This window comes from Cynocephalus volans, chromosome 10 (genome assembly GCF_027409185.1).
Source record: "Cynocephalus volans isolate mCynVol1 chromosome 10, mCynVol1.pri, whole genome shotgun sequence".
NCBI classification, from domain to species: domain Eukaryota; kingdom Metazoa; phylum Chordata; class Mammalia; order Dermoptera; family Cynocephalidae; genus Cynocephalus; species Cynocephalus volans.
The window spans coordinates 77,763,991-77,777,167 of NC_084469.1; positions in this window are offsets into that span (position 1 = coordinate 77,763,991).

Genomic DNA, 13,177 nt, shown 5'->3' on the forward strand with positions numbered 1-13,177 from the left:
GAGCAAATTGAGGCACTGACTTCCAGGATGCAATTTTTGTACTGAATCTATAGTTGGTATGATGCTTTGTTCCCAAAAATGTGGGGTAAAATATGTGGGTCCAGAAACCAAAAGGAAGAAGTAGGAGTATCCCCTTCACCACCACTCGCAGTGGCCCACTCACAGAATATGCGCTTCCCCTCCCCACCATCTCAGGTTCTGTAAGGTCCTGGTTCCCAAGAGTGGAACCATTTCACTTAAGGGAGCACAAAAAGAGTTCCACCAAAGCCACAACTAGAGCATGATTGTTTTGGACTCCTCATACCTATGAACCAATAGACAAAATGACAATAATATTAAAATTATCATAATTATAATTTTAATTATTATTATTTCTATAGGTGGTGAATTGCATATGGCCACAAATTGTGTCTTTCCCACCACCAAGAGGTGGGTTCTCTGTTTCCTCCCCCTTGAATCTGGGCTGTACAAGTGACTGCTTTGATCGAGAAAATACAGTGGAAGTGATGCTATGTCAGTTCCTGATATAGCCTTCAAGAAGTTCCCCACTTCCTTCGAGTTCTTCTTTAGTTATGTATCCATCTGAGCTTGTTAGCTGATAAATACACAGGCTGTGATGTCTCTTAGATTCCCAATGGTCTCCCTGAGATGTGTTTCACTGGAGTTCACCTCCCTGGAATGTCACTGTCTTGTTACTATCATTGTCACTTCTTGCTGTGGCGTAGTAATTCCTAATACAAATCCTGATGTTCAACATGTCTGCAGATTATAGTCATTAGCAGCAGTAATCTCTGCTTCTGACAACAGGGAAGGAAGGCATTCTTCTATGGAACACCATCACTAGCCTCCCAGGGGATGAAAAATCACCTGTGTTGAAAGTACCCAGCCTTGAGTCAAGCAAGATGCCAGGAGCAGCAGCCTGGGGAGTGGTTACTGCCTGCTAGTCCCAAGACAGGGCTAACATAGGCAGCCTGTTTCTATTGCAGACATTTCACTTGATATAGCTACACTAATAAGCAAAGTAATTGTATATATTCATGTTTTCACATTACATGTCCATGGAAGGATTTTTAAATACCAAATACAACATTACCATTGAGATCTAGTTGATACCAAATGGTTGCCTTTATGGCAATCAGCATCCCACTTTGGGTCAGTCTTATTATTGTCATTGTTTTTGTTATTAAAACCAACTGCACAACATTAAAGCCATGTGTATTTGTCTGTTTCTGTTGTTTATAGCATAAATGCCTGAAACTGGGTGATTTATAAAGAAAAAAAAATGTATTGCTTACAGTTTCTGAGGGAAGTCCAAAGTCCAGGGAACACATCTGGTGAAGGTCTTCCTTAGTGGTGGCTTCAGTGACACAGGGTATCTCATTGTGAGCTGGCAGAAGCTGAGAGAGAGAGACTCTTATGTGCTCTCCTTTTAAACCCCTCAGAACCCCACCCATTACCACCATTATTAATCCATTCAGTAGGCGTGATCCTCGGCATCTAGCCACCTCTTCAAGGCCCCACCTTTCAATTACCAAAATAGGATTTTCCACCTTCAACAGTTACAATGGGGATTAAGCTTCAATGACTTAAAACTTGGGGGACACAATTCAATCCACATCACCATGATTCATAAATGATGTCATTGATAAGTTGGACTTCATTAACATTAAAAACTTCTGCTCTGCAAAAGACACCATCATGAAAATGAGAAGACAAGCCACAGACTGGGAGAAAAGATTTGCAAAAGAGATGTCTGATAAGGACTATTATCCAAAATATCCAGAATTTACAGAAAATTCAAACAACTCAACAGTAAAAAAACAAGTAACCCAATTCAAAAATGGGCAAAGGAGCTGAACAGACATTTTTTCATATTAAGATATACAAATGGTCAACAGAAACATGAAAAAATACTCAACTCAGCATCAGGGAAATGCAAATCAAAACCACATTGAGATATCATCTCACCCCAGTTCGACTGGTTATTATCAAAAAAGACAGAGAATAGCAAATGCTGGCGAGGATGTGAGAAAGGAGAACCCTCCTGCACTCTTGATGGAACTGTACATTAGTGCAGCCATTATAGGAAACAGTATGGAGGCTCCTCAAACAACTACAGATAGAACTTCCATAAGATCCAGCAATCCTGCTGCTGGGTATATACCCAAAGGAATGGAAATCATCATGTCAGAAGGATACCTGCACTCACATGTTTATTGCAGCTCTACTTACAATAGCCAAGAGCTGGGAATCAACCTAAATGTACATTGACATATGACTGGATAAGGAACGTGTGGTATATATAGTCAATGGAATGTTACTCTGCCATAAAAAAGAATGAAATTCTGCCATCTGCAGCAACATGGATGAACTTAAAGAAAATTATGTTAAGTGAAATAAGCCAGGCAGAGAAAGGGAAATACCACATGTCCTCACTCATAAGAGGGAACAGAAAGAAAGGAATGAAGGAAGAAGGAAGGAAGAAAGGTGAGAAGGAAGCAAGGAAGGAAAGAAAGAAACAATCACAATAATACATTGAACTTTCAAAAAAAGAGAGAACAGAATTGTGATTATTAGATGTGGGAAAGAGGGAGTCGGAGATGGTTAGCAAGAAATTAGTTGAGAGTCACGAAGACTGATTACATTTTGTAAACACGAGTATGCTAGTTATCCTGATTTGATCACTACATATTGTACACATGTATTGATATTCAATTCTGTACCCCACAAACATATATAATCAATTATCTTTCAATAAAAAACTGTCAAAAATATAAATAAATATATATATAAATAGAAGAGGCTGAGTTGCAGTCTAAAAATTTTTTCCAAAAACTCTTAAAACTCAACAATAAGAAAACAAACAAACTGATTAAAAAATAGGCAAAAGACCTGAACAGACATCTCACCAAAGATACACAGATGGCAAATAGGCATATAAAAAGACACTCAGCAATCATATGTCATTAGGGAGTTGCAAATTAAAACAACAAGGAGATACTACTACACATCTATTAGAAATGCCAGAACTCAAAATAGTGACAAGAACAAACGCTGGTGAGGGTGTGGAGCAACAGGAACTCTCATCCGTTTCTGGTGGAAATACAAAATGGTACAGCCACTTTGGAAGACAGTTGTCAGTTCCTTTTAAAACTAAACATACTCTGACCGTGTGATCCGGTAATCAACTCTTTGGTATTTACCCAAAGAAATTGAAAACCTTTTAAAACTAAACATACTCTGACCGTGTGATCCGGTAATCAACTCTTTGGTATTTACCCAAAGAAATTGAAAACTTATGTCCACACAAAAACTTGCACATGGATATGTATAGCAGCTTTATCCATTAATTGCCAGTCCTTGGAAGCAACTAAGATGTCTGTAGTAGATTGAATTACGTCCCCCCAAAACTCTCTGAAGGTTGATTTGTGTCCCCCAAGTTTTATGTATTAGAAACTTAGCCCCCACCGTGACTGCTAAGAAGGTGGGAAACCCTATTACGGTCATTGAAAGGTGGAGTCTTGAAGAGGTTATCTGATTCTAGGACCATGCTGTAGGGAATGGATTAAAAATGGTGGTCAGGGACATGGCTGTGAGGGCTTTAAAAGAAGAGAGTCTGTCTCTCTCTCTCTGCTTCCACCATCTTGCAATGTGAGACCCCAGGGTGACTGTTGCCAACACCAGATGGACTTTGGACTTCCCAGCCTCAGAAACTGTAAGCAATAAATTTTGTTTCTCTTTATAAATTACCCAGTTCCAAGTATTTTGTGATAAGCAACGCCAATGGACTAATACAATGTCCTTCAGTAGGTGAATGGATAAATGAACGGTGGTATATGCAGACAATGGCATATTATTTAGCACTAAAAAGCGATGAGCTATCAAGCCATGAAAAGACATGAAAGAACCTTCAATGCATATGACTAAGAGAAAGAAGCCATCCTGAAAGAATAGATACACACTATATGATTCCAACTATCAGACCTTCTATAAAAGGCAAAACTATGGAGACATTAAAAAGTCAGTGGTTGCCAGCGTCTAGGGGAAAAGTAAGAATAAATAGGTGGAGCACAGAGGATTTTTAGGGCCGTGAACCTACTCTGTATGATACTATAATGGTGAATACATGTCATTATACATTTGTACAAACCAGTGGAATGTAGAGTGAACCCTAACGTAAACTATGGACTTTGGGTGATAATGACATGTCAGTGTAGGTTCATCGATTATAATGTGTGCAAGTAGTGTTGGGTGTTGTTAGTGAGGGAGGCTGTGCGTGCGTTGGGGACAGAAAGTGTATGGGGACTCTGTACATTCTGCTCAATTTTGCTGTGGACCCAAAACTGCTTTAAAGATACAGTCTAATTTGAGCATCACATCACATATATTGCACACAGGTATTGATATTCAAATCTGAACCCCACAAATATGTATAATCAATTATGTTTCAATAATAATAAAAAAGAATAAAGTCTATTAGGGCTGGCTGGTTAGTTCAGTTGGTTAGAGCATGGTGCTTATAACATCAGCGTCCAGGATTCGATCCCTATATTGGCCAGCTGATAAAAAATAAAGAATAGATTTTAAAAATTGTCTATTAAAAAAAAAAAAAAAAAAACTACAGAAGATCCTTTACATTTGTCCTCACACGCCTCTGAAGCCCTGAAGCCATTTGGATGTTAAGAAGCTTTTTTACATAAGCTTTGTGGGTGACAGTAGAAAACTATAGCTTCTGACTATGTAAAAGAGTTTAAGACACTGACTGAGGTTCACTGGTTCTGCTACTAACTGAGTGGTCCATAATGAAGCCACAGTCCTGGGAAAAGGACACAGGCCAGTGTTCTGCTGAATCAGCTGGTGGGAACGCAAAGCCAGCCCTGAGAGCGTGGGGAATGCTATAGGAATGCAGGTAGAGGCTTTTCCTTCTCTGGTCCTGTGCATTTACCAAGAGAAGAATATGAGTTATTGCGACGAGAAGCAGTTGCATAGTGTGAAATTTTCAAGATTCAGCAATGTTCAAGGCAAACATTTTTGGAGCCACGTCAGGTCCGGGGCTACACCACATCTTCCTGCTCTATCCTGCCCTTCAGCAGCAGGCAGCATTTCAACATTCACCTTGATCATCATTAGCGATAATTAGGGTACTTCTTCAAGCTCCTTCCAGCCCTCTGTGTGTGGTTCAAGAGTGTGAAAACAGAATGTAACAGGGGGAGGGGGAGAGATTGGTAAGGGGCATAAAGAATAAGTATGATCTGTAACAATGAATATGCTAATAAAAAAAAAAGAAAATAGAATGCAACACTAACCTGAACCAGGCAATCTTATGAGGGAAACGAAGATTTGAGTGTTCCTGCGTATTTTATGAGCGATTGTCAAAGCCACCTATACGATCGTCAATAACAATTAATGAAGTTGTTCTTTTATGCAATACTTTGGGAAAAAATTAAAAGAAAGAAACAAAGACTGGATAGACGTCTAGGTCTTGAGTCTTCCTATTTGTCTAAAAAATGATCCGTTCCTACCACCCGCCAGCTGTGTGATCCTGGCTTACATCCTTTCTCCTCACATTAAAATTGAGATGGTACAATTTGTTTTACAAACTGTGAACCACACACCACATGCTTCAGTGTGACCTGAAGTGTTTATCCAAAATGCAGCTTCCTGGGATCCACCCCAGAACCATTGAATAAGATTCTCTGGGATCATGTTATCCAGCAATTCTACTTTGGGGTATGTATTCAAAAGCCTTGAAAGCAGGGTCTTGAAGAGATATTTGCACACCTATGTTTATTACAGCACTATTCACAATAGCGAAGAGGTAGAAATGTCCATCTAAATAAATGGATTCAACAAGCTGCAGTATATACATACAAAGGAATACTATGCAGCTTTAAAAAAGGAAGGAAATCCTGTCACATGCTATAACACAGATGACCCCCACAGAGATTATGCTAAGCAAAATAAGCCAGTCACAGAAGGATAAATACTGTATGATTCCACTCAAGTGGGGCATCTAAAGTAGATTAATAGATCCAGACAGTTGAAAGGTGGTTACCAAGGACTGTGGAGAGACGGAAGGAGAAATGAGTGGTTCGTGAGTACAGAGTTTCGATGTCACAAGAGGAAAAAGTTCTGGAGATCTGCTTCACAACAATGTGAATGTAGTTACCACTACTGAACTGTAAATTTAAAAGTTGTACGTGTATTTTACATGCAATTTAATGTTATGCGTTTTTTACCACAATAAAAAAGGAAAAATTCGGGCAGGTGTAGATGTGACTAAGGCAGGGATTGTAACGTTGGACTAGTTGACCTCCGAGATCCCTTCCGGCTCCAGTATTCTTTAATTTCAGGATTCTGGGGAATACAGGCATGTCACTTAAGTCCCAAATCCTGGTCTTTCTGTCTGTTTTGTGGTTTGCTGGCTGAAGAGAGGTTTTGAAAAGCTGCAATAAATGATAAACCCAACACAGGCTTTAATAAGTAAAAAGTGGGGAGAAGCTGGTGTCGACCAAGGAGCAAAACAAAATCCATTTATAAAATTAATAGGCCACGTTCAAAGAAATAAACCATTCTTCCCGCTAATGTATTTCCTGCTGTCCTTTCCCTCAAAGCTCTGTTATTCATTGTTCTCACCATCAATAAATAAGAACTGTTGGTTACATATGTAACAACTTAGTGTTTTCCTTCCAAACCATTGTAGGCTGTTCAATAAAGAGCCCATATTCTTCCCACCTGTTCTGGTTGTCATTGGTGTTATTAAAGAAAAAAAAAAAATCTTTCCACTTGGGTTTATTCAGAGAGAGTTAACATCTGATTTTACATGGAACTCTTTAAAAGAAAAAGAGCAACGTGGCCTGAAGCACTTCTAGCATAGGGTGTGGAAGTATTTGATGTCCTGGTGCATGTTCATAAAAGAATGTTGTTTTGAAACGTGCGGTGAAGTCAGGGAAAGAGATCCAAAGAAAGTTCCCAGTGAGACAAAATCAAATCAATCCGCCACCCCCCAAACACTTTCCTCTTGGACCAGTGGGCACCATGGCTCTGTGCCCACCATCTGGGTCCAGAGGCCCAGTGAGGCCGAGCACCACTGACTGTACTGATGTGTGAACATGGGGCTGTCCCATCAGGGCACTAAGGGGCTGCAGGAGAGACATTTTTTGTCAATGGTGACACAGGGTCCCTGAAGGTCTTCTGCAGAAGTGTGTATCGCCCAGGTATCTGCCCTTCCCCATGAACCCACAGGCTTGTGAATAACTCTTTTCTTCACAGCAAATAAAATGTCTTGAGCTCCCACACAGGGCCGGGGCCAACGTGAGGCAAGTAAGGCACAACTTTTAGGGCCGTGTCCCCAAACTCAGCAATCGAGATATGTCATGTTTTAAAGCCATATTCCAAAAATTAAATCAAAATCAATGCAAAAAGACAGAATGAATAAACTAACACAATTTTAAATAAAGACAGCATCTACAAGACGGCACTGCTCAGCCACATGGGAGCCTGAAGAAAAAGGAAAAATCCGTAATGCTACTGTCTGTACTTAAAACTTTGGTATTTTGTTCATCATGTTTTTTTGCATTAATTTTTATTTTTTTTAATATGGCATGAAAAGATGACTGATGTTGACAGATGAGTTGTTTGGCACACCCTGAAGTGTTGTGCCCAAGCAGAGCCTCACTTGGTCACCCTAGGTAGTCCCAGCCCTGCACTGCACATGCCTCGCTAACAGGATCTGGCTTTCCTCTTCCATTGTACAGTTTCTAGTCACCTTTCCAGGAGGGTGGAGCACAACAGGGTTTGCTGCAGATCTGTGGCTCGGCCAGCAAGCACTGCAACCTTTCCCTCTGCTGCTGTTCATCTAACTGTCTTCCTCCCTGACTTGGCTTGGGTCTCCCATGCATTCACTGCCTGGAATTTCACCTTTACTTCCAGTGCACACTGTTGGGAAAATAGATTAATTAAATCAGGACCCCCTTGCCTTAGGTCCGGTTGGGGGTGGTGCTGCACATTCTTTGTAAATAAGTTGTGTGTGGGTGGAGTTAGTGCACGTGCACGGCACAGCCAACTTGGCTGGCAACTGCCTCAGGCATCCGCCATGCTGCACAGCCATGCTCTCCAACCTATGCTTCCAAGGATCTGTTTGCCCGTTACCTAGCTCATAGACCTGTGTGTGAGGGATCTGCTGACCCAGCCTGGCGTGTGAGGGGTCTGGGGACCCAGCCTGGCATGTGGAGGTTTTGTGACCCAGTCTGGACAATGGGCTTGAGGGGTTTGTGAGCTCCAGATCCAGCCCTAACTGGACACACACTACTGTATGTGACCAGCTTTGACTTGAGGACTTGGAGGCAGGGATCAGGGAGGCAGGTGGGTGACTACAGTTAAGTACTGCACTAGCAGGAAACAGCTTTAAGTTGGAAGTCGCTGGTCCTCACTTTTCCTAGATCTCATTAGCCAATGCCTGCCTCAGACCCTCCATGGGTCCTAGCAATATAAGACAATATTGGGGAGTCCTTCATTCCCATCTCTTTTTTCCAGGACCTCAAACTCCTTCTCAAGACCTCGGCAGGTAACTGAAAGTCCTTTCTGTTCTCTGTGATGCACAATTGAACTCTTCTTTGTCTAAACCTCTTCTCCTTGGTCATGCCCATGGGGCATGTGTCTTAACCAAGCAGATCTGTAAGGAGGTCTCTTCAAATATGGGGGAGACCTTCTGTGTGGAATTCTTTTTTGGAGGAGTTTGAGTTCCAATGTGTGGAATTCTGCCACGAGGCCAACTGGCTGCAATTGTAGCAAACGTTATCCCAACCCTTTTTTCCCTCCGCGTCACATGTGGAATTTAATCACCAGCACACAGGTCTTGGCGTCATCAGCAGTAAAGACTGTGTCTTTTTCATCTCTGGCCTCAGCCCCTGGAGCTGGGCCTGGCCTGGAGCGAATGCAGCTGACGATGCTCCAAGCCATCATGTCATCATTTCTAGGGGTGGGTCAGTGGCCTGCACCGGGATGTTAATGGAGTGGGAAATTATGGACATGCACACAGCTGTGAGGTGTCTCGTTCTGAGTTCTTTGGTTCCAGAGCCCCAAAAGGCTTCCAGGAAGACTCTAGTCCCACCTCCTCCTCCCTGAGTATGCTCGTGCCCCATACCCCTCCCAAGCCCCCACACCAAGACCCCTCCCCAGAAGATGCTTACCTCCCGATCCCACAGTGTAAAACCAAATCCCCCGAGTTTGCCCAGGTGCAAAGCAAAGCAAGGCGAGCCTGGGTTGCACTCCCAGCTCCTTTGCAGCACAATTCTGTGTGTGTTCCAGTCTCCCAGGCCTCTATTTCTTCCTCTGCAGAATAGGATCATAAACAATGCTACCTCCATGGTCATTGCTAGGAGGGTTACATGAGCTACGACATGCTAAGCACTTAGAAGAAAGCCTGGCACACAATGGCACTTGATGGACTTGGCCACTCTTACTGCCTCATGGCCTGTGGGGACAGAAGGCAGACGAAGCAGCTGGTCATCTTCTCATGCCTGCGACCCTGGGGTGCTCTCTAATTCACTTGTGGTTGCCTTGGGTGTTTTCACTCCCAGTAGCATTAGAGGGATTGGGAGGGCCCTGGGAAAAGATCCCTTTACTCCAAAGGAGAAACCTCAAGTGCAAATGACTTTTAAGACCTGAGCAATGGGAGTCAAGTGCGCAGAAGCATCACTGGAAACAGATCCATGGCTTGAGAGGCAGACCCCAAGCTCCCTCCCCACAGGCCAGCCTGGAACAGAGTGCATTGAAGTGATGGTAATGGAAAGAGGCAGAAAGACCACCTTCTTAAGTGTTTGCATAAAACGTGGGCTTTAGAGCAGTTTTTGTTTCCAGAGAAGAAGGCTTTGTGAGCGTACTGGGTCTCGCACAAAGCATGCCTCACATCCCATATGGAAGAGACCCCCCCCTGGGAGGGCCCAGGGGTCATGCAGAATACTTCGCAGTAGGAGGCAAAGAAGCAGCACTCCCTGTCTGTCCTCCAGGTCAGTAAGAATTCTTCCCTGTGAGGGATGATGACTAGCTTAAGCCCTGGAGACCAGCTCTGGCTGTTAGACCCACCCTGCATTCCACCCCCAGCCCTACCTTCCTGACCCCATCCTTTACTGGCTCAAAAGATCCCATCAGAGTCCAGAGCCTCCACATGGGCCCCCAAAGGAACTGCTGGGACTCCGCCAGTCAGCACTAGCACCTCCCAGGCAGCAAACAAGCCCCCAGGACGCAGTGTGACATAAGCTTAGCAAAATGCTCCAGAGCCAGCTGGCCTTACCTACTGCAGAACCTAATGCCAGGGAACTCTGGCTGGCTTGCCAAGTCCCCAGGACTGAGGGGATGGAGGACCTGCTGACATGTGCCGTTGTCCCTGGCTGCTCTACTCCCTTCCTCTCCCCCGCCCCCTCTGCCTGCAAAGAGCATGGTGTCTCAGCACTTCAGGCTGAATCCACTCCACTCTTAACACAAGGCTGGGAAAACCAGCTCCAGCGGATCAGTAGCTTCTTGCCGTGCCCATTTTCCACATGTTCCTGGGAATATGCTGCGTCGATGCTCCTGGATCCAAGTGCCAGGAAGTGGACGAGAGGCAGCCATCCCATGACCGCTCCTCATCAGAAAGGAAAGAGGGATCAACTCTTCCAACCAAAGGCCACAGTTAATTTCTTAGTGAACACCATCCCATAGCCTCCCAGGGATGCACTTTGCTTTTCTCCTCTCTCCTTCCTGAAGGGTGCGCCGTCAGAACTTCTGTAACCCAAATAGATCTGGACTGCCTCACGTCCCAGGTCCCCATCAGTATCACAGCACAGAAACCAAGAGCAGTCGAAAAGAAAGCACAATAGTAACAGGAGTCTCTGGGGAAAACACTCAAAGAGATTCCAGCCTTATCGACAGTAAAAGTTAATCATTTCTCTATCTCTTTGTTCCCCTCACGCTTTTGCCCCAGTCCCAACACTTCAAAACGACCTTAAGTCTCTTTTTTTCTGCTCCTTTTACACTCTCAAAACCTCTCAGCCCACCTTGCCAGAGAGTAGGATCTGCTTCCACGGATCCTGTCTTTCCTGCTACCTGAAGAATTTCTCCTTTAAAATCTCCCCGCGGCAGGCTTCTTCTGCAGCTAATCCTAATCCCCACATCAAAAGGCTCATGAATCTTGAAGGCAGACACCAAATTTTCCAGCTCTCAGCCCTGTGACTCCCCTCTTTTGTGAATGATCTTGCCTGCCTTTACTTCTGTCGCCCCTTAACCTGTCAGGTGCTAGCACGTGTTTTCTGATGATGCAAACCCCTCCATTCTGGAATCCTCCTGGAGACCATGCATACACTCAGCCATTCAAACCGTCTGTGCTAGAACAATTGACATGTGTATTTGCAAGGAAAACATAGTGTCCCTGGTAGACAGTATTTACTGGCATTTCTGCATTAACTCAAGTAGGCAAAAAAGGAAGCACCACAGACAAATACAACAAACCCTGATGGTCTTTCTCCCTCCACTAGAGAAAACAAGAAAAAAAGCACCCGTACCACCCCCAGACCCAAACCCCTCTCCACCCCGAGTTCAGACCTGATCTCCATCTCACCTTACAGAGTTCTGTGAGCACCGGCCTCAGTGAGGAAGGCAATAGGCTGGCCAGTTAGCTCAGCTGGTTAGAGGATGGCATTAGAACACTGAGGTCAAGGGTTCGGATCCCGGTACAGGACAACCACCAAAAGAACAGGGAGGAGGGGAAACCCCAGGGCTTGAGAGTTTCCACGGCCTGGATCCTCAGTCAATGTCCTCTCTTCCTATGAGTTTTGACGTGTGCTGAGGTCAGCACAGGATGAGGCGGGGAAATGAGCTTACGTGCCGACTGCCTGGAAGGTCTTTTCCCTTTTGTAGTGATTGACTGTGAGTAAGGCGTCTCAGGGAATAAGCTGCAAGTGGAGGTGAGTCTTTCCACATGACTCACATGAAAATTGAAAACGATCATCTAATGCAGGCCAGAATCCCTCCAAAATATTTTTTTTATTGTTTCGAAAAGAGAAAAGGAAAATGTAAGCTCTGCTGAACATCATGGGGTTTCTAATCCAACTTAATGAGGCAGGAGAGTGATGCATGCCTGATATCATGTCAAAGAGCAATCCCAGTGGGCGATAGGTAGAGCCCAAAGGACATTTAATAAGCACAATTTGATGATGGTGATGGCATGTCTGTACCCACAGGAATTCCAAAACTTCCCATTGTTTGATGAGGGGAGAGAGGCTGGTGAACTCTTGAGAGATAATTCAAAATAATTTTCTCAGTACTTCCTAAGGGGTTTTGGCATGTGAGGTGCACGAAGAGTTGGGGAAGATAATAAAGAGCAATTTCCCTACCAGGACTGGCACTACAGCAGAGTAGCTGGCCATATCCCCTATGCCCTGCCCCAAATACTGTCCCTCCCATAGATACCGGAAATTCCACTGTTAGAGATTCTTTCCCTTGGATTAAACATTGTTAACAACCATGGGTAGAAAATACGTTTCTTCCAAATCCCTGAAAAAGACTAAGTTATTTTTTATTTCCAGCCTGTTCTGGTGGTTCTACAGAAGAGTATGGTGTATTTAGTTTCAGAATGAGTCAGGTAATTCTTTTTATTTCTAATTACAAAAGTGATACATGCTTTATTGAGTATTTTGGAAGAGAGAATGTGATGTCTTGGATTTGCTTTAAAATAATAGAGAAGGTGGGGGAGTAGGTGGGGGGATACAGATGAAACAAGACCAGCTAAGGGCTGATGATTGTTGAAGCTGAGTGATAGGTACTGGTGTTCACTATCCCATGCTCTCTACTTTTGTTTATGTTTGGAATTTTCCAGAACAGAAAGGAGACTACTTGGTTAATTCCCCAGTTCACAGTCTTTCTATATTGACCAGTGAGAGACATGAAAGTCAAGGCAAAAGAATAAAGGCTTTCCATCCCAGACAAGAAGGAGATTCCACAGAGTTCTGTGATTAAGGCGGGAAACCAGCTCCCACTTCCTCCATTTGGGGAACTGAAAAAATGCTATTTTTCCTCATTGCAGAGATCAAAGTGTGAACTCCTGTCCCTACCACAACCCCCAGGACACATATGAACAGCTCCGGTTGGCAGCAGTAGCAACCACTGGCTTGAAATCAGCTGAAACAGAAAAGTTTAATTG